The following is a 27,000-nucleotide window of genomic DNA, read 5'->3' as shown; positions in this document are numbered from 1 at the left end:
TTTGTCAATCTTTAGGATTCATTTTGCCCTACAGTGAGGCAATAAATACCCTTCTGAGTACTTCATTTGATATTCTATGAATTACAAGGATTTTTGCACTCTTGCAGATGGGAACACAAACTATTCTCTGCCCTATGTGAGCTCCAAGTAGTGCTTCTTCTCAGAACTTAGGAAGTTTTCTTAAACACATCAGTTATCAGCTGAAAACTTGAGAACGACTCTGTAGATCTCCAGATAGTGGAGTGTAGTGTAGTGCCCTCTCTCTCTCTGGTACTCTGCCCTGGGAACGTAGGCCATTTTTTTTTTTTTTTTTTTTTTATTGTTTGAGTTGGAGTCTTGCTCTGTCGGCAGGCTGGAGTGCAGTGGCGCAATCTCGGCTCACTGCAACAGCCGCCTCCCGGGTTCAAGGGATTCTCCTGCCTCAGCCTTGGGAGTAGCTGGGATTACAGGCACGTGCCACCATGCCCAGCTAATTTTTGTATTTTTAGTAGGGACGGGGTTTTATCATGTTGGCCAGGATGGTCTCATCTCTTGACCTCGTGATCCGCCTGCCTTGGCCTCCCAAAGTGCTGGGATTACAGGTGTGAGCCACCGCGCCCGGGCGAATTTAGACCATTTTAATCTCTCAGAGGCATCAGCTCAACTCAGGAAGATTATCAGCCTTCCTGTGGGTTCCTCCTCCCCTGAACTATGGTAAGGAAACACTCTTGACAGTAAGCTGGGTTGGTTACAGGGCTCATCTCATTTGTTTTGTCCTCTCAGGAGTCACTGTCCTGTGCTGCCTGATATCTAATATCTAAAATACCATTATTTCATATATTGTGTCTGATTTTCACCATTTTTACACAGGAAGTTAAATCCAGTCCCGGTTACTCGATTTTGGCCCCATAGTCATTTGTAAGGTCTTGAACCAAATCTCTTGAAGGGGTTATATGAGTTCATCAGCAGAAATTATAGGATCAGAGTATTCAGAAAGAGGGAGGATAGGAGAAAGGAAGAACAAAGGAGGACAGATATTTAAATTGTCTATACAGTTTTCTCCTGTGCCTCCTTTTGTTTTCTACCGTTGAAGAACAGCTTAGGGAATTAGAAAGGCTAATTCTTTAATTCCTATCTCTAATAAAGCTATTCAATGGGCGTAAAGAATATTCATTATTCATTTAACTAACATTAGCGCCAGGTACTATGCTAGGGGGTGGGAACATAAAATAGTATGACATAAATGTAATAACAAATTTAAAAATCCTTCACATTTTGTAGAACAGAAGAAGCAAGGCTGAAAAGTGAACTATTGTGTTTGAGCAAACAGTTTTTCAATGGGTGTCATCATCAAAAAGTTATGCCACGGATAGCCACTTATGCAGGGCAAATAACGATTCATGTCGATAAGGATATAAAGTATTCTCATCTCATTCTTTTTACTATATTGTAATTGTTCTGTGCTGTTAAATTTTGAAATTGCAAGACTTCACCTTCTGGCATGGTTCCCGTTTTGAAGGAACTCACTTTCTTTTGGAAGACAGACATGCAACAATTCATTACCATTGCAATGTGAGAAGTGCTACAATTTTTGGCAGGAGTTCCCAAGCTTCTTCAGGTGAAATCGCTGGGCTTTTTGTGAAATAATATGACGTTTTGCTAGAAGAAAACATGACAATATTTTCACAATTATATCCATTTGGGGAGAAAAGAAGCTGTCAAACTCAGCATGATTGGCTTTAAGTTTTTTAGTTATTATTCAACCAAGCATTTCTTCATTTATTTTGTCATCAGCTAGGGCCTCCTAAAAGCAAGGAGGAGTGGGTGGAAAAGAGTAAGGCAAATTATTACAAGAAAAACTTAGAAATTTAAAAATTTGGCCGGGCGTAGTGGCTCACGCCTGTAATCCCACCACTTTGGCAGGCTGAGGTGGGTGGATCACCTAAGGTCAGGAGTTCGAGACAAGTCTGGCCAATATGGTGAAACCCCGTCTCTGCTAAAAATACAGAACTCAGCCAGGTGTGGTGGCACATGCCTGCAATCTCAGCTACTCAGGAGGCTAAGGCAGGAGAATTGGTTGAATCTGGGAGGCAGAGGTTGCAATGAGGTAAGATCACGCCACTGCACTCCAGCCTGGGTGACAGAGGGAGATTCTGTCTCAAAAAATAAAAATAAATAAAAATTCCCAGCTGGGCACGGTGGCTTATAATTCCAGCACTTTGGGAGACTGAGGCAGGTGGATCGGTTGAGCTCAGGAGTTGGAGACCAGCCTGGGCAACATGGCAAAACCCCATCTCTACAAAAAACACAAAAAATTAGCTGGGCATGGTGGCTTGGGCCTGTGGTCCCAGCTACTTGGGAGGCTGAGGCAGGAGAATTGCTTGAATCTGGGAGGTGAGGAGACTTGAATCTGAATCGCTTGAACCTGGGAGGCAGAGGATGCCGTGAGCCACGATTGTGCCACTGCACTCCAGTCCGAGCAACAAGAGCGAAACTCTGTCTCAAAAAAAAAAAAAAAAAAAAAAATTCCCAACGTTGGAAAAGACGACAATTAACATAGGCAATAAACGACCCTGGTTCATCTCATGAAATGAAGAATTTGAAGGTCTTTAAACTGCTTTAATTCCTACTTGAGGTAGGAATGAGGTGGGGCAGAAATAAGCCTAACAGCAGCCATAAAAAAGAATGAGTTCATATCCTTTGCAGGGACATGTATGAAGCTGGAAACCATCATTCTCAGCAAACTAACACAGGAACAGAAAACCAAATACTGCATGTTCTCACTCATAAGTGGTAGCTGAAGAATGAGAACAGGGAGGGGAACATCACACACCAGGGCCTGTTGGGGTGGGGGGCGGGGGTGGGGGCTAGGGAAGGCCAGAACTTAAAGTATTAAAAAAAGAAATAAGCCTAACATACTAAGCAATCCAGCTGGCAAAAAAATGTGCTATAACATGGGGGAAAGAGTGACCAACCATGAAGGGGGCTGGGGAGAATTTCTGGCAAGGCTTTACAGAGGCTGGAGACACAGGGCAAGGACACTGAATTTGGAAGTCACAGGGCTTGTTTTGGATACTGACATTGACTAATCACGTGACGACAAAGAAGCTCCAACCTCTGGGTCCTGTTTCCCGTTTCTTAATGAACTTAACAGACCACATAGGTGAGTGTTTAACTTTGGGACCCAGTATTCTTTAAGGTATCCAGGAGCTGTCTTGGAGGCCTCAAATAGCTGGTGGTGGAGGCACTCTTCACACTCCCACCTCTCCCCACACGCACCCTTCAGCTGAGTAGCTCAATTCTTACTCAACTGCAAGAAAAAAGTTTGAAAATCACTTAACTTAACCAGCTCCCAAACTCCCAGAACTCCATGACTTGTCATCTATTATAAAGGAATGACCATCAACAATGGTGAATCTGGCAATGGAAACAGAAATCCGTGAAAATCAAGACATCCATGATTATTTTAGCAAGCAAGAGAATAGCTATACATATAGGGCCCACATTTCATTAAGATAAACTCTAACGGCTGGGCACAGTGGCTCTTGCCTGTAATCCCAGCACTTTGGGAGGCTGAGGCAGGCGGATCACCTGAGGTCGGGAGTTTGAGACCAGCCTGACCAACATGGAGAAACCTTGTCTCTACTAAAAATACAAAATTAGCTGGGCGTGGTGGCACATGCCTGTAATCCCAGCTACTCAGGAGGCTGAGGCAGGAGAATCGCTTGAACCCGGGAGGCAGAGTTTGCAGTGAGCAGAGATCGTGCCATTGCACTCCAGCCTGGGCAACAAGAGCGAAACTCGTCTCAAAAACAAACAAACAAACAAACAAAAAAACAACAACAAACTATATTGTTAGTGTACCTTTTCTGTGTGTGAATAGGTTTAGACACACAAATGCTTACCATTGTGTTATGGTTGCCTACAGTATTCAGTATAGTAACATGCTGCACAGCCTTGTGCCTGGGAACAATAGGCTATACCATATAGCTTGGGTCTGCAGTAGGCTAGATCATCTAGGTTTGTGTAAGTGTACTCTCATATTCGCAAGATAATGAAATTGTCTAGCGACGCATTTCTCAGAACGTATCCTCCTTCTTAAGCAACACGAGTATACTTGGTTTTTCTGACTTCCCCATTGGCCTACAAGTTCCATGAAAACTGGATGAGTTTCCTTTCATTTCTGTGTTAGCAGAGTTTAGTGCAATGCCTGATACATACATGCCTAATAACTGTTTACCCAATGCAATTACTTCCCTAAGATTCTGGTTTCCAAAGGACATTTTTAGGGTTAATGTCAGTTACTAATTTACTTTCCAAGAATATGCACCGAGGCTACATGTGAGCACTTTTTCATGATGGTACAGCACAGGATTTGGGATGCAGGCCTGGTCCTCCATGGTCCAGGATCCACTGGCTAATGCTGGACCCTTATTATCCAGCTAGGCATCTATCAAGCCAGTGTAAAAAAAGTGAGGCATCAACTGATTGCCCACATCTGCTCCAAATCAGACAATTCACTTCTCTCAGGAGTAAGGAAATACAAGTTTTAAAGATCCACAGAATAAAAGATTGTGTGTCCTTCCAAGATAATCCACTTAATATTTAACAAACCTCCTTATAAAGGGATTTATGTGCTGAACATAAATATAAAATAATTATTTGAGTCTCCAAACATTTAGCACAGTAATTTATTATATTAATAATAGTTGTGTTCATTAAAAGACTCGGAAGTAAATGTCTAAGTTGAAGAATTTCTGGCACAGCCAAGTATGGGTTTAAGGTCTAGTGAGTATACCAACACTAGACCTTAGAGAAAAGACAACTCTACAATATATTAAAAACCAGATGGCCGGGCGCGGTGGCTCAAGCCTGTAATCCCAGCACTTTGGGAGGCCGAGGCGGGCGGATCACGAGGTCAGGAGATCGAGGCCATCCTGGCTAACACGGTGAAACCCCGTCTCTACTAAAAATACAAAAAATTAGCCGGGCATGTTGGCAGGCGCCTGTAGTCCCAGCTACTCAGGAGGCTGAGCCAGGAGAATGGTGTGAACCCGAGAGGCGGAGCTTGCAGTGAGCCGAGATCGCGCCACTGCACTCCAGCCTGGGCGACAGAGCAAGACTCCGTCTCAAAAAAAAAAAACAAAAACCAGATGCCCTGACAAAAATGTTTTTATACTTCTTTACTGTGTTTTCTAAGAGAGTGTGAGGGCATTTTGATAACTATGGAAAACCATACACAGGAAATGATTGAGAAATGAGGGGCCAGGCATGGTGGCTCACACCTGTAATCTCAGCACTTTGGGAGGCTGAGGAGGGAGGACTGTTTACGTGCATGAGTTCAAGACCAGCCTGGGCAACATAGTGAGACCTCATCTCTATTAAAAACAAAAAAAAGGCTGGGCGTGGTGGCTCACGCCTGTAATCCCAGCACTCTGGAAGGCGGAGGTGGGCAGATCACCTGAGGTCAGAAGTTCAAGACCAGCCTGGCCATGGTGAAACCCCGTTTCTACTAAAAATACAAAAAATGAGCTAGGTGTGCTGGTGTGCGCCCATAATCCCAGCTACTCAGGAGGCTGAGGCAGGAGAATCGCTTGAACCTGGGAGGTGGAGGTTGCAGTGAGCCGAGATCGCGCCATTGCACTCCAGCCTGGGCAACAAGGGCAAAAAATAAAATAAAATAAAAAAATAAATAAAATAAAATAAAAGCCGAAAGAGCCAAAAGTAAAGTCTTACTTATATATTCTCAATAAAGACAAACTACTGAATATTAAATAGAAACTGCTCTGATACTTATCTGATTTCTAGTTTTATTCAGAAAAATATTTATGCATATGTGTGTATTTTTTTTCTTTTCTATTTTTTTCCCGAGATAAGGTCTTGCTCTGTTGCCCAGGCTGGAGTACAATGGTACGAACATGGCTCAAAGTGATTCTCCTACCTCAGCCTCCCAAGTAGCTGAAAACAAAGGTGCATGCCCCTGTACTAATTTTTAAAAAATTCATACAGAAGGGATTGCTCACCATGTTGCCCAGGCTGGTCTCAAACTCCTGGCCTCAAGGAATCCTCCTGCCTTGGCCTCCCAAAGTACTGAGATTATAGGTATGAGTCACCATGCCCAGCATTTTGATATATTTTATTAAACAAAAATGGAGATTTGTCTAAGTCATTTATGTTTTTCCTAATGCAAAGGGAATTTATTTTAGGGAACATTTTATTTTTTATTTTTATTTTATTTTATTTTTTTGAGACGGAGTCTCACTCTGTCGCCCAGGCTGGAGTACAGTGGTGCAATCTCGGCTCATTGCAATCTTGACCTCCCAGGTTCAAGCAGATTCTCTTGCCTCAGCCTCCTGAGTAGCTGGGATTATAGATGTGTGCCACCACGTCTGGATAATTTTTGTATGTTTAGTAGAGACAGGGTTTCACCATGTTGGCCAGGCTGGTTTCAAACTCCTGACCTCAGGTGATCTGCCCACCTGGGCCTCCCAAAGTGCTGGGATTACAGGCATGAGTCACTGTGCCTGGCCGTATATTTCTTTTATTAAGCATCAGTATTAGCAATCTGATTAAAGTTATTATGAAAACTCTTGACTGTCTTTGCTCTCTGTCAAAATATTTTGGTTTTATAGCATGTTCCAAGAAAAATAAGCCCTATGAAAATAACAATGTTAACAAACAAAATTCCACTTTACAAAGTCAATGTTACCAAGGAAGATATACTGAGGATTCCCTTTTGTAAAGATAGACTCAAATAGAAAATGTGTGGACATAGCCGGATGTGCTAGTGGGTGCCTGTAGTCCCAGCTACTCAGGAGGCTGAGGCACGAGAATCTCTTGAACCCAGGAGGCGGAGGTTGCAGTGAGCCAAGATCACACCACTGCACTCTAGCCTGGGCGATGAAGCGGGACCCTGTCTCAAATTAAAAAAAAAAAAAAAAGAAAAAAGAAAAAAAATTTGTGGACAGAATCAGTTTCTTAACAAGGAGAAAACAAGTGTGCTTTTGTTTAAGCTTAGAAAAGATTTAAGGCTGAGCGTGGTGGCTGAGGCCTGTAATCCCAGCATTTTGGGGGGCCGAAGTGGACAGATCACTTGAGGTCAGGAGTTGGAGACCAGCCTGGCCAACATGGCAAAACCCCATCTCTACTAAAAATAAAAAAAATCACTTTGGGAGGCCGAGGTGGACGGATCACAAAGTCAGGAGTTGGAGACCAGCCTAGCCAACATAGTGAAACCCTATCTCTACTAAAAATACAAAAATTAGCTGGGCATGGTGGCAGGCACCTGTAATCCCAGCTACTTGGAAGGCTGGGGCAGGAGAATCAATTGAAGCTGGAAGGCAGAGGTTGCAGTCAGCCGAGATTGTGCCATTGCATTCCAGCCTGGGCGACAGAGCGAGACTGCGTCTTAAAAAACAAAACAAAACAAAACAAAAACCCAAAAATTACCCGAATGTGGTAGTGTGCGCCTGTAATTCCAGCTACTCAGGAAGCAGAGGCAGGAGAATTGCTTGAACCTGGGGGCAGAGGTTGCAGTCAGCCGAGATCGGGCCACTGCACTCCAGCTTGGGAGACAGAGCAAGATTCTGTCTCAAATAAATAAATAAATAAATAAATATTTAAGAAAGAATATGGGCAAATATATTTGTAGCATATTACTCCAAGCAAGGTTTCACAATGAGTTTCTACAAAGAGTTTAAAGATACTGATTTAATGTCATCTTTCTAAACTCTCTTTAAGAGACATAAACTTCTATCTACTGAAATCTTTAATAAATCCTAAGAAATGCCATGTGAACTGGAATTTGTATTGTAATTATTTGTATCAAGAGACCATGAGATACATAGTTTCAGTTGGAGAAGATGAAAACTTCTGGAAAAGAATGGTGGTGATGGGCTAGGTGCAGTGTCTCAAGCCTGTAATCCCAGTGCTTTGGGAGGCTGAGGCTCGTGGATCACAAGGTCAAGAGATCGAGACCATCCTGGCTAACACGGTGAAACCCCGTCTCTATTAAAAATACAAAAAACTGGCCGGGCGCGGTGGCTCACGCTTGTAATCCCAGCACTTTGGGAGGCCGAGGCGGGCGGATCACGAGGTCAGGAGATCGAGACCACGGTGAAACCCCGTCTCTACTAAAAATACAAAAAAATTAGCCGGGCGTGGTGGCGGGCGCCTGTAGTCCCAGCTACTCGGAGAGGCTGAGGCAGGAGAATGGCGTGAACCCGGGAGGCAGAGCTTGCAGTGAGCCGAGACTGCGCCACTGCACTCCCGCCTGGGCGACAGAGCGAGACTCCATCTCAAAAAAAAAAACAAAAAAAACCCCAAAAAACTAGCCGGGCATGGTGGCACGCGCCTGTAGTCCCAGGCAGGAGGCTGAGGCAGGAGACTCCCTTGAACCCGGGAGGCGGAAGTTGCAGTGAGCTGAGATCGCGCCACTGCACTCCAACCTGGGTGACACAGCAAGACTCCATCTCAGAAAAAAAAAAAAAAAAAAAGATTTAGTGGTGAATCTAATAACTACCCTCATTTGGAAGACAGTAATATTTCAAGATATCTGCTAATATAATGTGATATAAAAATATTTCAGCCAGGTATGGTGGCTCCTGCCTGTAATCCCAGCGCTTTGGGAGGCCAAGGCAGGAGGTTCATTTGAGCTCAGGAGTTCAAGTCCAGCCTGGGCAATAATATAGTGAGACCTTGTCTCTAATATATATTTCTACTGGGTAAAAAATTTCCAGGCACTGTTAATACAGTCAGCCCTCCATATTCATGGGTTCTGCACCCCCAGATTTAAACGACCACAGATTGAAAATATTTAGGAAAAATAAAACAAAAAATGACAATATAACAATAAAAAATAATACAAATTTAAAAACAATATAGTCTAACAATATTATATAGCATTTACATTGTATTAGCTATTGTAAGTATTCTAGAAATGACTGGCTACTCTGGGCATGCTGCCTATGGGGTAGCCATGCTCTGCAAGGAGCAGTAATAAAAAATAAAAATTAAAACAAATCTAGAGATGATTTAAAGTATATGGGAGGAACTGTGTAGGTTATATGCAAACACTACACAATTTTTTTTTTTCTGATTTTATTCATTTATTTAGAGACAGTGCCTAGGCTGGAATGCAGTGACTTGATCTCAACTCACTACAACCTCCCCATCCTGGGTTTGAGCGACTCTCCTATCTCAGCCTCCTGAGTAGCTGGGACTACAGGTGCCTGCCACCACGCCTGGCTAATTTTGTACTTTTAGTAGAGACGGGGTTTCACCACGTTGGCCAGGCTGGTCTCGAACTCCTTGCCTCAAGTGATCTGCCTGCCTTGGGCTACCAAAGTACTGGGATTACAGGTGTGAGCCACCATGCCCAGCCCACCTTTTTTTTTTCTAATTAAAAAAACATTTTTTTCTTTTTCTGGTTTATGTGACTCTTTTTTAGATTTATTTTAATTTTAGATTCAGAGAGTACATGTGCATATTTGTTACATGGGTATATTGCATACTGGTGGGGATTGGGCTTTTAGTGTACTCATTACCCAAATAGTGAACACTGTGCCCAATAGGTAATTTTCAACCCTCACTTCCCTCCCTCCCTACCCCCTTTTGAAGTCTCTAGTGTCTATTATTTCCATCTTTATGTCCATGCGTACCTTTGTTTAGCTCCTATTTATAAGTGAGAACATGTGGTATTTCATTTTCTGTTTCTGAGTTAGTTCACTTAGGATAATGACCTCTGCCTCTATCCATGTTCTGCAAAGGGCATGATATCATTCTTTTCCATATCTGGGTCCACCATTTTATTTATTTATTTTTGAGACACTGTCTCACTTTGTCACCCAGGCTGGAGTGCAGTGATGCAATAGTGGCTCACTGAAACCTCTGCCTCCCAGGCTCAAGTGATTCTCCTGCCTCAGCCTCCAGAGCAGCTGGGATTACAGGCGTGTGCCACCATGCCCGGCTAATTTTTGCAATTTTTGTAGAGATGGGGTTTCACCATGTTGGCCAGGCTGGTCTCAAACTCCTGACCTCAGGTGAGCCACCTGCTTTGGCATCCCAAAGTGCTGGGATTACAGGTATGAGTCACCGCACCAGGCCTGTAACAATTTAATAATAAAAAAAAACAGTGATAGCTGAGACCCAAATGGGTTGGCATTATGTTAATACTTTATATGCATGATCTCACTTAATCCTTTCAAACTCCCTCTGAAAGGTAAGTCCTCTATCCAGAGGAAGAAACTGAGGCACACTCCCTCAGGGAAGTTACTCACTCAAGGCAGCACCTACAGCAAGATGCTAGAACTCAGATCGGTCTGGTTCCAAAGTTGTTATTAACTGTAACTTTTTTTTTTTTTCCTTTTTAAGTCAAATCACTCCTTACCTGAAAACCTTTAGGATTTTTTAACATATAAGAGAAAATTCAAATACTTTGGCCTTACATTTACTGCATTTCACAAACTGATCGCAAGGTCCCTTCCCAGCCTTCCCTTTTCTCTCTCTTTTTTTTTTAAACTTCTCACTTCATCCAAAGAAGTCTCCTTACTGTCTGCCTCTCTTATAAAATCCCAACCTAACTTGGTTCTTTTCCACCTAAGTTCCTCTGCTTATGTATCTTTTCCTGGCCAATAAAACCTTCCTTTACCTTTAGGCTCCAGTTCAAATTCCATTTCCTACATGTAACCATTGACAGCTCATTCTTTTTTTTTTTTGAGACGGAATTTCGCTCTTGTTGCCCAGGCTGGAGTGCAATGGCATGATCTCAGCTCACCGCAATCTCTGCCTCCCGGGTTCAAGCGATTCTCCTGCCTCAGCCTCCCAAGTAGCTGGGATTACAGGCATGCGCCACCACACCTGGCTAATTTTGTACTTTTAGTAGAGATGGGGTTTCTCCATGTTGGTCAGGCTGGTCTCAAACTCCCGACCTCAGGTGATCCACCCGCCTTGGCCTCCCAAAGTGCTGGTATTACAGGTGTGAGCACCACACCCGGCCGACAGCTCATTCTCTTATACCCACATCGCATCTGTCAGGAAATCCCACTGGCTATACCTTCAAAACACATCCCAGAATCCAACTATGTACCACCTCCACTACCATCTCTCTGGTCCAAGCCATCATCATCTCCCACTGGCTGTCTCTGCTTTTGCTCTTATAGTCTAGAAACTATTCTCAACCGAAATTCCAGAAGTGGCCCTTTTAAAACAGAAATCAAAACTCTCCAGTGAACCTTCATTTTCTTCCGTGTAAAAACCAAAATTCTTTTATGTGCTCGACTGTAACACCCATAATGTTCTATACAACTGCTCTGCTCCCCAACCTCTCTGATCCCTTTTGATTCTAGCCCTTGCTACCTTGCCACGCCCAGAACTCAAAATGCATGCTCATGTCTTAGGCCCTTTGCTCTGGCTGCTGTCTGCCTGGAATGCCCTTCCTCCAGACACCCTCAGGCTTAAGGCTTATTCAAGACTCTGCTCAAAGACAATTATGACCTACCAGACAATCTTCCCACACCCCAGCACTCCCCATCTTCCTATCTTTCTATATGTTTACCCCATAACACACTACAAAGTCTACTTAGGTTTACTGTCTGTCTTTCCCAAGAGAACAGGGCTTTGGTCTTTTGCTCACTGCAGCATCCTGGGAGCCTAGAATGGCACCTGGCACACGTTACGTGCTCAATAATATTTGCTGAACGGATAAATGAATAGACGCTCTCACATCACCTCAGTCAAAGGTTCTCTCTCCTTTGCTCTCACTTGTACTAATCATTTGGCACTTACCATACACTGTTATGTAGTTTTCTGTGTGTACATATGATCCACCTGCCTAGATTATGTGTTCCTGTGCCCTCCAAATGCTTTGCACAAATTTAGCATTTAATAAATATTTGATGATGAAATATCACTACAGTGCCTTTTTATTTCAGAGTAGATAGTTATGGTAATAATTTTCAAAACAAGACATTCCACTTAGAAAAGAAACATTCTAGAAAGCAATATGATGTAAGAAATTAGAATATTTAATTTTAAAAGTTAATCTTAAAAGAATGGAACATATTTTAAAGGTGCATATACATTATACAAAATCCACATCATGCTCTGAAAATATTTATTCTGTAACTTTCACAGCCTCTTATGTCCTAAAGATATGCTTGAGGGTCAAGCTCAAGGTAATTTTTGATAGTAAGGTAATTTGAAACATAGAACATCTATTAAATAATAATTATATCTTGGGAATTTAGGTAATATATGACAGAAATAAAACAATATGAAATAGGTTTTATGTCACATTTTATTTATAGATATTTATTTATTTATTTATTTGAGACAGAGTCTTGCTCTCTGTTGCCCAGGCTGGAGTGCAGTGGCATGATCTCGGCACACTGCAACCTCCACCTCCCAGGTTCAAGCAATTCTTGTGCCTCAGCCTCCCGAGTAGCTGGGACTGCAGGTGTGCACCACCATGCCCGGCTAATTTTTATATTTTTAGTAGAGACGGGGTCTCACCATGTTGGCCAGGCTGGTCTTGAACTCCTGACCTAGGTGATCCACCAGTCTCGGCCTCCCAAAGTGCTGGGATTACAGGTGTGAGCCACTGCACCTGGCCTTTTGTCACGTTTTTAAATCTAATAGCAGAAAGTTTTGGAAAACAAGTTAGACAACTTTCTAACAATAGATGTAGATCTTTTCAGTTAACTTGACTGTAGTTCATGCGTATTTCTCTTTGTGAGTATTGGTGGGGAGATCAGTAAATAGACTCTTGCATGACTTATGGTAAGTTTCTTTTTTTTTTTGAGATGGAGTTTGCTCTTGTTGCCCAGGCTGGATTGCAATGGCGTGATCTTGGCTCACTGCAACCTCCGCCTCTCAGGTTCAAGCAATTCTCCTGCCTCAGCCTCCCGAGTAGCTGCGATTACAGGTGCCCGCCACCACGCCCGGTTATTTTATTTTATTTTTATTTTTTTGTATTTTTAGTAGAGAGGGGGTTTCACCATGTTGGCCAGGCTGGTCTCGAACTCCTGGCCTCATGTGATCCGCCCACCTCGGCCTCCCAAACTGCTGGGAGTACAAGCGTGAGCCACCGTGCCCAGCCACTTATAGTAAGTTCTTAATTGATATGTCTAGCTTAACCTTAAAACTGGACAATACAAATGAAAAAAGAACATAGAATAATATATTAGTACTCATAAAATATATAAAATAGAGCCAGGCATGGTGGAGTACACCTGTAGTCTCAACTACTTGGCAGGGGAAGCAGAAGGATTACTTGACTCCAAGAGTTCAAGGTCATGGGTACACAGCCAAACACACACACACACACAGACACACACGCATACACAGAGTAAGTGAATTTTGTCTGGCATTAAGTATTTTATGTAACAGAATATGTTCTGCATTTCTAAGTTAAAGCACTTGAGCCTTTTTTTTAAACAACATGATTACCCAAATGTCATTTTTCTTTGTATTACTCTCTTTTGAAATTAACTGTCAGATTGCTTTATCTCTATTATACATGCTGTAAAAAAAAAAAATTCTAGGTATATCATATGACATATAAAGTCAGATTTATGGTAGCTAGGAGTGGTGGCTCATGCCTATAGTCCATGCTATTTGGGAGGCTGAAGCAGGAAGATCACTGTAGCTCAGGAGTTCAAGACCAGCTTGGGCAACACAGCGAGCCCCTGTCTCACATTTTTTCTTTTAATCTGATTTATAAAGATAAACAAGTAACATAGTTTTAAAATTTAAAAATAAAAATGTCATCTTGTCCAGGAGTTCGAGACAAGCCTGGACAACATGGGGAAACCCTGTCTCTACAAAAATACAAAAGTTAGCCAGGCGTGGTGGTGTGCATCTGTAGTCCCAGCCACTAGCGAAGCTTCAGTGAACTGAAATGGCACCACTGTACTCCAGTCCGGGCAACAGAGCAAGACCCTGTCTCAAAAAAAAAAAAAAAAGTCATCTTGAGGCCTATGCATAGAAGTAGCTGCAAACACATCCCAGCTGTAAACCTTCATGTTGTGTGACTACACCTAGAGAAAAGGGGTTGACTTTCACAGCTTTCTCCTTCCTAAAACTCTCACAGATTTGGAGAATCACAATACAAATGGAAAATAAGAATAAACCAACCTTGTCAGGCGCGGCGGCTTACGCCTGTAATCCCAGCACTTTGGGAGGCCAAGCCTGGTGGATCACTTGAGGTTAGGAGTTGGAGACCAGACTAGCCAACTGGTGAAACCCCATCTCTACTAAAAATACAAAAATTAGCGGCCAGGCACGGTGGCTCACACCTGTAACCCCAGCACTTTGGGAGGCCAAGGCAGGTGGATCATGAGGTCAGGAGATTGAGACCATCCTGGCTAATACACTGAAACCCCGTCTCTACTAAAAATACAAAAAAAAAAAAAAAAAAAAAAAAATTAGCCAGGCGTGGTGGCGGGCGCCTGTAGTCCCAGCTACTCAGGAGGCTGAGGCAGGAGAATGGCATGAACCTGGGAGGCGGAGCTTGCAGTGAGCTGAGATCACACCATTGCACTCCAGTCTGGGCAACAGAGTGAGACTCTATCTCAAAAAAAAAAAAAAAAAAAAAAAAAAAAAAAAAAAAAATTAGCTGGGCATGGTGGCATGCGCTTGTAATTCCTAGCTACTGGGGAGGCTGAGGCATAAGAATCGCTTAAACCCGGGAGGTGCAGTTTGCGGTGAGCTGAAATTGTGCCACTGCACTCCAGCCTGGGCAAGAGTGAGATTCCATCTCAAAAAATAAATAAAATAAACCAACCAGCCAATTTCTTTTTCTTTTTTTTTTGTGACAGAGTTTTGCTCTCATCGCCCAGTCTGGAGTGCAGTGGTGCGATTTTGGCTCACTGCAACCTCCGCCTCCCAGATTCAAGCAATTCTTGTGCCTCGGCCTCCAGAATAGCTGGGATTACAGGCACCTGCCACCACACCTGGCTAATTTTTGTAGTTTTTAGTAGAGACGGGGTTTCTTCATGTTGGCCAGGCTGGTCTCAAACTCCTGACCTCAAGTGATTCACCCACTTCGGCCTCCTAAAGTGCCGGGATTACAAGCATGAGCCACCGCACCCAGCATCAATTTCTAAATATACTTATTTGCACTTCTAAAAAGTCTCAGGGTTAAATGAAATCTAGGCCAAGCGGAGTGGCTTACACCTGTAATCCCAGCACTGTGGGAGGCTGAGGCAGGAGGACTGCTTGAGGCCAGGAGTTTGAGACTAGCTTGGGCAACATAGCGAGAACTCATCTCTACATTAAAAAAAACAAAAAAATTAGCTGGGCATGGTGGTGCATGCATGTAATCCCAGCTACTCAATAGAGGCTGAGGTGAGAGGGCTGCTTGAACCTGTGAGATGGAGGCTGCAGCTATGATCACGTCACTGGACTCCAACCCTGGGTGACCAAGATACTGTCTCGGGAAAAAACCAAAAATGTTCATAAGGAAAAAAGTTACAGTAAGCTAAGCTTATTATTGAGAAAGGAAAAATATTTTATAAGTTTAATGTAGCCTAAGTGTATGGTGTTTATTAAGTTCACAGTAGTGTAATGTCCTAGGCCTTCACATTCTTTCACCACTCATTGACTCACCCAGACCAACTTCCAGTCCTCCAAGCTTCATTCGTGGTAACTGCCCTATACAGGTGCACCATTGTTTTCTTTTGTATCGTATTTTTACTGTACCCTATGTTAAGATATGTTGAGATACACAAATGCAGTTACAGTATCCAGGTACAGTAACGTGCTGTACAGGTTTACAATACAGGAGGAATAGGCTGTATCATATAGCCTAGGTGTGTGGTAGGTTATACCATATTGGTTTGCATAAGAGCACTCTATGATGTTTGTACACGATGAAATCACCTAACGATGCATTCATCAGAACCTATCCCTGTCATTAAATGACACATGAATGTATTTATTAAAAACCCATCAGAGGCCAGGTGCAGTGGCTCACACCTGTAGTCCTAGCACTTTGGGAGGCCGAGGTGAGAAGACCGCTTGAGCCCAGGAGTTTGAGACACGCCTGTGCAACACAGTGAGTTCTCATCTCAAAAAACAAAAACAAAAAACAAACCCATCAGAACACGTCAGGGTCTCAAACAAGGTGAAGGTTTAACAAATATTATTTCTTTTCCCCCTCATTTTCTTCCTTGTGAAAATGTTTCCATTTCAGGCCAGGACACAAAGTTCAACTCCTAATGAAACAAAGTGTCCTGGATTTGGGTTCAACTGAAATAAACCATTTCTAGAAAGGCAGTATCTTTCATATCTTATTCTCTCACATTCTCAGACTCAGGGCTTTAATTTTAAGTAATGTTAAGTGTTTAATGTGTTTGCAAGATAGAGAGCCAAAGAACCCACAAAAACAGAACATGTTCAGTTTCACAACTTTATTAAAAATAAATTTATAAGTAAACAAATCATAACTTTATAGATTAAAGTTGATTGGGATTAAGGAGAACCTGGGTATAAGAAGATCTGGTACAGAGAGGTCTCAGGATCTTTTCCTGAGTGGGAGTACATACGAGGTAGGGAAGAGAAAACAACAACAAACCAGCACAAAGCTGCTGCTCCCAGGTCCTCTTTCTTCCACCTTCCCACACAGCATTCTGACAGCCCCTGAGCTCTCCTCAACTGCACTACAAAAGGGCAGACCACCCCCAGCACAGTCAAGTCCTGGGCTCCCTCTGCTTGTAGCCAGGCACCATGTTAGTGATTTCCACCTTAGGGCTTTCCTTTTAAAGTCCACACCCCACATGCCTTTGCAGTCAGCTCTCTCACCTCTCCATACTCATTTCACTCTTCCCCAACTCCCCCAGCCCACCTTCTGCCAGCTCCTTCACTCACTGTATTTTCCTCTTCTACTATACAGAACATTATTCATCAAGCAAGAGCCATGCCATGCAGAAACGCATCTGGTATGCTACTTAAATCATGCTGTTTCACCCATTTTTCCCCAGATTTGCTCCTCTCACCTTAAACTCAAAGCTATCTTTCTCAGTGAAGAATGTAGACAGCTATTTTGAATTCCATCATCTACTCCATTCTTATTTTCTCTAATTTCACTTTACAGTTATTGTTTAGCCTATTTGGGGAGCAAAGAAAACTCAAGAAAAAGGGAATGACAGCAGATTCAAAGAGGAAAGAAAGGGGAAAAGGTGGGGGGGTGCTACATACTTCCATTTGACATTATTTAAATAAAAAATGATTTTCTTGGCAGGATGCTCACGCCTGTAATCCTAGCACTTTGGGAGGGCAAGGTGGGAAGATTGCTTGAGCCCAGGAGTTTGAGGCCCGCCTGGGTGACAGAGAGAAACCCCTGTTTCTACAAAAATCAATCAATCAATCAATCAATCAATCAATCAATCAATCATCTGGGCATGGTGTTGCGTTCCTATAGTCCCAGCTACTTGGGAGGCTGAGGTTGGGGGATCCCTTGAGCCCAGGAGGTCCAGGCTGCACTGAGCTACGATTGTACCACTGCACTCCAGCCTGGGTAACAGAGTGAGACCCTGTCTCAAAAACAAACAAAAAACGAAACTCAATGCTTATTTCTCTCCTTCCCTGTTCTGTAATCAGATATTTTTTCTCATCACTTGCACAGATCAGAATGTCAAATGCTATAAGCCGCCACACATTCAATGGTCTTGATTCTTTTTCTCACAGATCCCTCTACTAGTGTAAGGTATTGCTGATCTCTACAGAATACTGTTTTCCTTTTGATTCCCATCATTCTACTCTACCTAGGTTCTGCAAGTACTGAGTCAGCAAATGTTTACTGAGTGCTCAACTTGTTTTGAATGCTGTGCTAAAGGCTTAGAACAAAACAGTAAACATGGGAGCAAATAATGTAATATTCCCAGGTCCTATTCTAGAATCTCTATGTCTATAGGTGACTTATGCACCCTCAAGTTTGGTACCATGATAAGAGATACTTTCTCTTTAGTTTCAGTAATCTGAAATTTCATTTCTAAAACAATTTTCTTCCACATGCAAATAACACCTCTATCTGCCACAAATATTTAAGTGTTCATTCTTTTTTTTTTTTTTTTGAGACAGTCTAGCTCTGTCACCCAGGCTGGAGTGCAGTGGGGAGATCTCAGCTCACTGCATCGTCTGCCTTCCAGGTTCAAGCGATTCTCATGCCTCAGCCTCCTGAGTAGCTGGGATTGCAGGTGTGTGCCACCATGCCTGGCTATTTTCTTTGTATTTTTAGTAGAGATGGGTTTTGCCATGTTGGCCAGGCTGGTTTCGAACTCCTGGCCTCAAGTGATTTGCCTGCCTCAGCCTCCCAAAGTGCTGGGATTGTAGGTGTGAGCCATGGGCCCAGCCTCATTCATTTTTTACTATGGTAAAATATATGTAAGATTTACAATTTTAACCATTTTTTTCCAGGATTGGGAAAACCCTTTATTTCTCTATGGAGTTACTGAATTTTAACTATTTAAGTGTTCGGTTGAGTGGCATTACATACATTCACATTGTAGTGAAACCAAGAGCCCTATCCAGCTTTAGAAATTTTTCATCTTCCCAAACTGAAACTCTGTACCCATTAACTCACTTTAAGCCAGTAATGATTTTCATGGCTCTCACTCCGATTCTTCTCTTGCTTTTCTACTCAGCTAACATTTCAAGGTTCATCATCAAAATCACCCCCCTGCAACTACTCTCAAGCCTCTGGCACTGCTTGTCCTCTGTCAAACCTGCAGGGCAAAACACGAATTTTGGGTGAACTGATCACCTGCCTGCTCTTTGCTGCCCTCATAACAGCTGAATGTTGCTAGGAGAAAAAAAATCACACAACTAACTCAGCTGACTAGTTTCACCTTAAATTCATGGCCCCAAGCCATGGCGAGGGATTCAACAATGCCCAGCATTGAAACTACCTTGTTTTCCAGTTACTCAGTTCCTTGTCCTGTTGCTCAAGGTGAAGTGTCCATCACTCTTGAAATCATCCACTACCCCTTCTTCGTTTAAGTCGCTGGCCTTGCCTCAGACTTCACTGAGAAAACAGAAGCCGTCAGAAAGTCCTATATTCTACCTCCAATTCGCCTTGCACTTGTGCCCCCATTCTCTGTCTTCTGCCACACTGCGTTGTCTTGCTCCCACCAAAGGCAAGTGTTCTTCCTGTGTCTTGAATTCCTTAAGAATGCTGCTCCCAGCCGGGCATGGTGGCTCACACTTATAATCCCAGCATTTTGGGAGGCCTAGGCACGTGGATCACCTGAGGTCAGGAGTTAGAGACCAGCCTGGCCAACATGGTGGAACCATCTCTACTAAAAATACAAAATTAGCTGGGTGTGGTGATGCATACCTGTAATTCTAGCTACTTGGGAAGCTGAGGCAGAATTGCTTGAACCCAAGAGGTGGAGGTTGCAGTGAGCCAAGATTGCGCTACTGCACTCCAGCCTGGACAACAAGAGCAAAACTGTCTCCAAAAAAAAAAAAAGAATGCTGCTCCCTCGGTGGTCTTGGTCTCTCTTCTGGATTAGTCTCACCTTCTCTATTAAATATTCTCATTAGCCTACCTAGTTCCTGCTGTTTAAAAGAAAAGCCCTGTTCTTTACATAGGGAGACCGTCTCTACAAAAAAAAATTTTTTTAATTAGTTGGGTTATGGTGGTGCACACCTGTGGTCCCAGCTACTCAGGAGAGGCTGAGGTAGGAGGATCACCTGAGCCCAGTAGGTCGAGGCTGTGGTAAGCCACAATTTGCACCACTGCACTCCAACCTGGATGACTGAGTGACATCTTGTCTAAAAAAAAATTTAAAAAAAAAAAAAAAAGCCCTCTTCTTTGACCCCATCTCCCTCTGAAGCCACTAAGCTGTTTCTCTCCACTTTACAGCAGCAAAATTTCCCTAACGAGCTGTCGATATTCACCTCACTTCCTATTCTCTCCTCAAAGCATTCCAATATGGCTTGGACCACTTGTCAAAACAGTCACCATCATGTTGTCAAATCCAAATAGACATTTCTCTATTCTCATTGTGTAACTTCTCAGCAGCATTTGACAGAAGTGACCATTCCCTCTTTCTTGAAAATAATAAAATACTCTCCCACTTTAATGGCTGAACCTTTTCAGTCTCCTTTGCCCAAGCTTTAGCCGTTGTTAGTGTTTTAGGTTTTTTTTTTTTTTTTTTTTCCCCACACAGAGCTGGATGTGTGGGAGACCAGAGTTTTATTACTCAAATCAGTCTCCTAGGGCTTGATCTTAAGGCCACAAACAATCTCAATCAGTTCCATGACATGCCATCTGTATACTAGTGACTCCCAAAATTATGTCCAGTCTAGATCACTTCCCTCAGCTCGACTTAAATATGCGTTGCCTACTTAACTCTCCACTTGGACGTCTCCCAAGTATTTAAAACATACAACAGGTTCCACACAGAACTCTTGCACCCACCCCTCCCCACCTGCTCCTCCTCCAGTCTTCTCCAACCAGCAAATGGTACCATCAGCAGCCCAAGGCTGGAGTCTGCAACCTGAAGGCACCCTTGATTCCTCCCTCTCCCTCCACAGCCACCCAGTAAGCAAATCCTTCTGATTCCATCTCCAAAATACACATGTAAAAGTTGCTGTCTACTCTGCTGTATCTCATTGCCACTTTACTTGCCTGAGATACTATCGATCTTGAGCTGACTACTACAATAGCCTCCTAACTTCCGTTTCCTCTCTTCCTCTAAACAGCCAGTTATTTTTCAAAACATTATCACTGCCCAAATTAAAACCCCTCTCATTGCCATTAGAATTAAATCCAAAAATCCCCCTATGGCATCATACAAGACGACCTATAGGATCTCTCCAACTCCATCTCATTCCTACCCTATTCTTAATTTCTCCCCTTGCTCAGAGGAGCCTTCTCTCCAGTCTAACACCCAGCCTTCCTGGTCTTTGAACTTGTTCCCAGGTCTGGAATGTCTCCCCAGCTTTTCACATGGCTAGCACAAGTTCATGTTTCAAGTCTTAGCTCAAATATCACCTCTACAAAAAGACTTTCCTTGACCCTTACTAACCAAAATGGTCATTCCCAACATACTCTTTTAGATCCATCAGCCACTTATATTTTTTCTTAATCTGTCATTATCTTGACTTTTTAACTATTTTCTGTCCTTCCCCGCTATACTGTAAATTTCATGAGTGCAGAGATCTTGCTGGTCTTAAAATTCCAATAAAGGTTAAAGAAACTACTATTTCCCTCTAAGCAGGTTTCTTTGAGATTTCCCCCTCATTTCAAGCTTTACCGGATTTTAGTCTAGTAAAAGATTATAATTACTTTGGCATTTACCATAAAAAACAAGGGGAGAAAAACCAGAAGTGATTTCCCTTCAAAAACTGGAAGTCACTCCACCCACCTAGTGGTCTAGACTGGACACAGACTGCACAGAGGTATCCAACAGATGCTCCTTACAAAAATTTTCCAATGTGGACATATGCAAAGATGGCATAATTCTGACATCTGCATAACAAATCTAAGTTTTAAACTACTCTCCCTAGCAATTACTAAACACAACGATTTGAGAAGAATCAACAAGAGAGCACAAAATAAAATACATGATCCTTAATCCAGAGAAATTAATGATTTCATCACTGATTTGGTTCTTTCTCATTTTAGTAAGGTCATCTATTCATCACCTGCTCTAGATGCTTCTTCCTGACCTGTGTTTTTTGTTGCCAGGCTGGAGTGCAGTGGCGCGATCTCAGCTCACTGCAACCTCCGTCTCCCAGGTTCAAATCATTCTCCTGTCTCAGCCTCCTGAGTAGCTGAGATTACAGGCACGTGCCACCAAGCCCGGCTAATTTTTGTATTTTTAGTACAGACGGCGTTCCACCACGTTGGTCAGGCTGGTCTCGAACTCCTGACCTCGTGATCCGCCCACCTCGGCCTCCCAAAGTGCTGGGATTACAGGTGTGAGCCACTGTGCCTGGCCCTGACCTGTGTTTTTATCCATATTCTGCTATTAGGTTCCACATAACTCGACCATCCTACTTCCCAAAACCCAGAAGATATGTCCACAGTTCAAAATTCAGGAAACAATCTTTTAAGGATTTATCTTCAGATCTTTATATCAGGGTCTTTTCTACCCTATTCTCAATTTCTGCATCAATCCTGGATTCAATTCTTTTTTTTTTTTTTTTTTTTTTTTTAGATGGGAGTTTCGTTCTTGTTTCCCAGACTGGAGTGCAACGGCGCGGTCTCGGGCCACTGCAACCTCCGCCTCCCCAGTTCAAGTGATTCTCTTGCCTCAGCCTCCCAAGTAGCTGGGATTACAGGCACCTGCCACCACACTCGGCTAGCTTTTTTGTATATTTAGCAACAGGGTTTCACCACGTTGGACAGGCCGGTCTCTAACTCCTGACTTCAGGTAATCCGCTTGCCTTGGCCTCAAAAGGGCTGGGATTACAGGCATGAGCCACTGTGCCGGGCCTCAAGGCTATGTTTGTTACACAGCTGTCTTGACTAAACTAGATGGCCTGGCTAGACCTAGAAGCCTGTATGTTGTATAACTTCCCAATAGAACGAGACAATATACTTTAAAAAAATGTACTGAGATTTTCAAGTATTAGGATACCTAAACCTTTTTCTCTGAGGAAATAATTTCGATTATTTGATAAATGGCAGCTAGAAGGGGAAAAATAAAAATGAGACTAATGTGAGCAAAAAACTGCTGAAACTCAAAATTACATGGACCTCAATTCTCATGTTCCAATTCAAAAAACAGCAGAACAGTGCATAGCATAGTACAAGACAGTCCAAATATCTGTGTCACACTGGAATCACCTGGAGAGCTTTGGAATACTAGATCTTTGGATATAGCGGGTGCAGGGTGGGCCAGAATGTCAATATTGAACATCAAGAAGTTGGAGTGCCTGACACATTATTAAAGGACCCAATTGACCCTAGCAAATGATGATGGAAGAGGTGCTGTTACAAATCTCTATTTAAAAACATCTCCCAAGTTAATTCTGATGCTCAGATTTGGAAACCATAGGTGTACGGGGAAGAACATAGCTTTTGTGATTCGATGGCAACTTTACTACTTAAAACTGCAAGACCTCGAACAATTACTATACTTCTATGAGCGTTAGTTCATTCTCCGGTAGACAGATCATAAAATCACTATTTCAGGGCTGATATAATAGAAATTATACAAAGCATCAGGCACAGTTCCTGGCATACAGCAGGTATTCAATATATGATAGGTCTTATTAAATGGTCTAAAACATCCACTATATATATTCATAAACACAAGGACACACCTACTGGCACCACTGTTATTTTTCTACACTAGAAATTAACTATTTACTTTCCATGTATGTGGACTTCTAGAGAGATCAGAGCTTTATAGATCTTTCCCCTCCTCTTTTCAATAACAATGTAAAAGTTAAACCCCTCCCCCATCTCTAATATAGATACTTAAGACTACCAACAGATACTTACATGGATGCTTTTAATAATGCAGTTTTGCTTTTTAGAAGAGTTTCACAGTGTTTTAAAGCGTATTTAACTTTTCAGATCAGAGTTCTAAGAAACTGTTTTAATTCACTGCCATTTGAAGTAATATGAAAGCCAACAAAAAAAGTTTCAAAAAACTGGAACCCATCACCTTCCCCTAATCTGACAACTAGTAAATGTCTCCTCAGGGTTGTTTTAGAGTAAAACTAAGAAACGAAGCATAGGGTACCCACAGAGAACCATGTTACCGGAAGGCAGACAATGTCCTGGACTCTTTTTTTTAGTTTTGTAACCTGGTTGGACTCTACTTTCAATAATTGGGGAAGAATGAAGGAAAAGGCTCAATGCCCTGCCCCCACGCCGGGCCAGAGAAGACAAAGGCGTCCACTCTCAGATCGCAGGAGAGAAAATGGCAGGACTGCCTCACCTCCAATTTTGACTGGGAGGAGTGGGGGTGCGGGGTCAGGGAGGGAACCCATCAGCCGCGAGGCTCGACCCCCAGTCCCCTTCCTCCATCACAAGTGGGAAGGAGGAAGAAGCTGGCCCCAGCCCTTCCCGCTCCGAGCCGGCGGCCTAGTCTTTTGGCTGGGGGCGTGGGGAAGAAGGACGCGCGACCCCGGTCCCATCTCCAGAATTCAGCACCCTGCTCTCGGCTCCCGCTAGTCCCGGGCCTCGCGGCGCCCTGGTCAGCGAAATGTCCTCGGAGGGCGCCGCCCGCGCCGCGAGAAAGATGGCGCCCGCCGAGCAACTGCGCCACCAGCCCTGGCGACAGGCCAGGCCCAGCGCCATCTTAGCGCCTTCCAACCGCACCCCCCCACCCAATATCCCGCATTTGGGGCGACTCGGGGGGCGCGAACAGCATAAGGCCCGCGCGCACTCGGCCAAAAATGCGCCGTCCCAGCCGCACATCTCTTCTGACCGGCGCAGCAGACAGCGCGGGCCTCACAGGAGACGCCCGGCTGGGCCGCCGGTCCTCCGCGCGGCTGGGGGCTCGGCCGGACGCGGCCGCGGATCCTCGGCGGTGCTTCGGAAAGGCAGCGAGGCGGCTGGGAAGGGGCAGTCCCGCGGCAGGTGCGCGCCGCCGCCGCGGGGTCGGAGCAGGAGCGGGGCCGGGGCGACTCGCCGGCTTCGAGCTCTCCCAGCCGCAGCCCGGACCTGCTCTCCTCGCCGCGGCCGCCCGCAGATGCGGCGGGAAGGGGGAAGCCAGGATGAAAAATAAGCCCCGTCTCCGCCGCCTCCCTCCCCACCCTCTCCCCTCCCCCTCCCCAGACGCGGGGTCCATTTTGCCGAGAAGAAAGAAAATGTGATTCACACCCTAGAGCTTCCGAGAGAGAAAAGAAACGAGGGGGGGAAAACAGAGGGGAGGAGATTGGAAAAGCTTATTTTTCTTCCTCGCCCGCCGTCACTCCAGGCCCTCCCTGCCCCCTGCTCGCGGCCCCGCCGCGCCGTCTTCCCCTCGCCGAGCCCTGCTCCCTCCTTCCCGGCTCCCGGCGGCTCCGGGGGGCGGAAAACACACTCACACTCGCGCACACAACTAATTTTAAACCGGCTCAATCAATGAGTCATTAAAAGGCTTCCCTCCCCTCCCCTCCCCACCACCAACCGCCACGCCACCCCCTTCCCGGGCTCTCCCTCTCCCCGCTCCAGAAATTTGCATCCGCGGAAAAGAAAAAAAAAGGAAAAAGAAAGGCGCCGGGCCCCCACCCCGCCGAGGCGCCCCCGGCCCGGCCTCGCCGCCCCCTGCCCGCCTGCGCCCCCGCCCGAGACACTGAACTTGGTCTTCCCGGGGCCCCGGCAGCGCTGGGAAAGGCATAAACACTCGATTCCCCTTTTCTCCGTGTCCATTAAACATCCACCCACCACCACCATCACCCACCCACAAACCCACCCCCCCCCAAAAAAAAAAACACAGCCTTAGCCAATAGCTCTCTGGGCTGAAACCTAATATCCTGGTTTTGGCAACTCGGTGTTTAATTTGCTCCTCTTTCTTTTCTGTCTGGAGACAGATCTCCAGCCCCCCCTCCCTCGCTTTTCCCCTCCCCGAAGGAAAGAGGCAGAGGAAGGAGGTTGTGTGTTTTTTTTTTTCTCCTTGAAATTTTTATCACAAAATTATAATACACTCAAAGGGAAACTCACCGTCATGAAAAAGCAGTGCCTTGTCAACGGGGTTTCTGCGCCATCGCAACAGGGGCGGCGGCGGCGGCGGCGGGCGCGGGGCGCGGGGCGCGAGCGCGGGAGCTCCCGGCCGAGCGGCGCCGGCCACACGCGCTCCGCTCTCTCTCTCGCTCACCCCCGCGCCGGGCGGCGGGCGCCCGCTCCCCGCGCCCGCCCGGCCTTCATGCTCTGCGCCCGGGCAAACCGCTCGCCTGCTCGTCTACCTCCAAACTTCGGTTCTCGCCTGGCAAAAAATGTGGAGATTAGGATTTTTTTAATTAAAAAAAATTTTTTTTTTTTTTTGGGAAAATCAAGCTGCAAGGATGTTCATTCCTGTTTCCTTTGGGATTCTTTTTAACTTCAGAAATGTATTGGTTTATTCAAGAAACAGTTTTATTTGTCTTAAAAAAAATTAAGATCCACGAGGTGCGTGCTAATTCTCTTGCAGGCTCTCTACACACACACACACACACACACACACACACACACACACAGTTTTAGCTTGATACGGGAAGGGGGGCGATTAAAGACAAAAAGAAAAACTCTACAAGATTTGTTTAGAACTCTAATTAGAGCAAGCCTCAGTAAATACGTTTTGCATATGCTTTTTAAAAACCAAAACCACTTTTAACTGTTATTAGGCAAATAACTGGTTCATCCTAACTTTCAAATGTACTAAGCTTTCCTTTGCAACACTCTTTGTCCATTCCAAAATTCTTGAAACCTTACCTGTGAAGCCCGTATGTGCACATTAAAAAGGAAAACAAAAAACTTCAGTGACTAAAAGGAAGGTGAGGCAGAGTAAATCACTCTCAAAACATTCATTTTCTACTGCCTTCTCTTTATGTAGATATCTTTTATCTGCATATTTGCGGAATTTTCATTACACAACCCCCTCATTCTTAAAAGAGAGCTAGTCAATCTTTTAACATTCTTTGGTCCAAGTATAACTACCACCCATTTTTAATCTCAGATCTCAAATTGTTGAAACTTCTCTGTAAACCATCTAGTATCCAAAGTATTTAAATTACGTGGCCCAGGCCGGGCGCGGTGGCTCACGCCTGTAATTCCAGCACTTTGGGAGGCCGAGGGGAGTGGATCACCTGAGGTCAGCAGTTCGAGACCAGTCTGGACAACATGGTGAAACCCTGTCTTTACTAAAAATACAAAAATTAGCTGGGCGTGGTGGTGGGCTCCTGTAATCCCAGCTACTCGGGAGGCTGAGGCAGGTGAATCGCTTGAACCCGGGAGACAAAGGTTGCAGTGAGCCGAGATCGCACATTGCACTCTAGCCTGGGTGACAGAGCAAGACTCAAACAAAAACAAAAAACAAAACAAAACGACAACAACAACATTATGTGGCCTGGAGTGGGAGCAGGTGCCTTTGTAGTCTA

General features: G+C 44.3%; 1 protein-coding gene across 2 annotated transcripts in view; it reads right to left on the bottom strand.

The window, feature by feature from the left end:
- BICRAL (BRD4 interacting chromatin remodeling complex associated protein like) overlaps positions 1-26,661 on the bottom strand; it is an 80,588-nt gene extending 53,927 nt beyond the window's left edge. The window contains exons 1-2 of one of the 2 annotated variants that reach the window (XM_030797040.1): positions 25,589-26,661; positions 1,543-1,638 (exon numbers count right to left, since the gene is read on the bottom strand). The gene's annotated coding sequence lies outside the window, so the exon portion shown is untranslated. The remainder of the gene's footprint in view (positions 1-1,542; positions 1,639-25,588) is intronic. The other variant, XM_030797041.1, reaches the window with a different exon arrangement.
- Positions 26,662-27,000: the final 339 nt, after the last annotated feature.

The sequence above is a fragment of the Nomascus leucogenys genome, chromosome 17 (assembly GCF_006542625.1).
Source record: "Nomascus leucogenys isolate Asia chromosome 17, Asia_NLE_v1, whole genome shotgun sequence".
NCBI classification, from domain to species: domain Eukaryota; kingdom Metazoa; phylum Chordata; class Mammalia; order Primates; family Hylobatidae; genus Nomascus; species Nomascus leucogenys.
The sequence above is the reverse complement of the archived record's forward strand: the minus strand, read 5'-3'. Positions and strand labels throughout refer to the sequence as shown.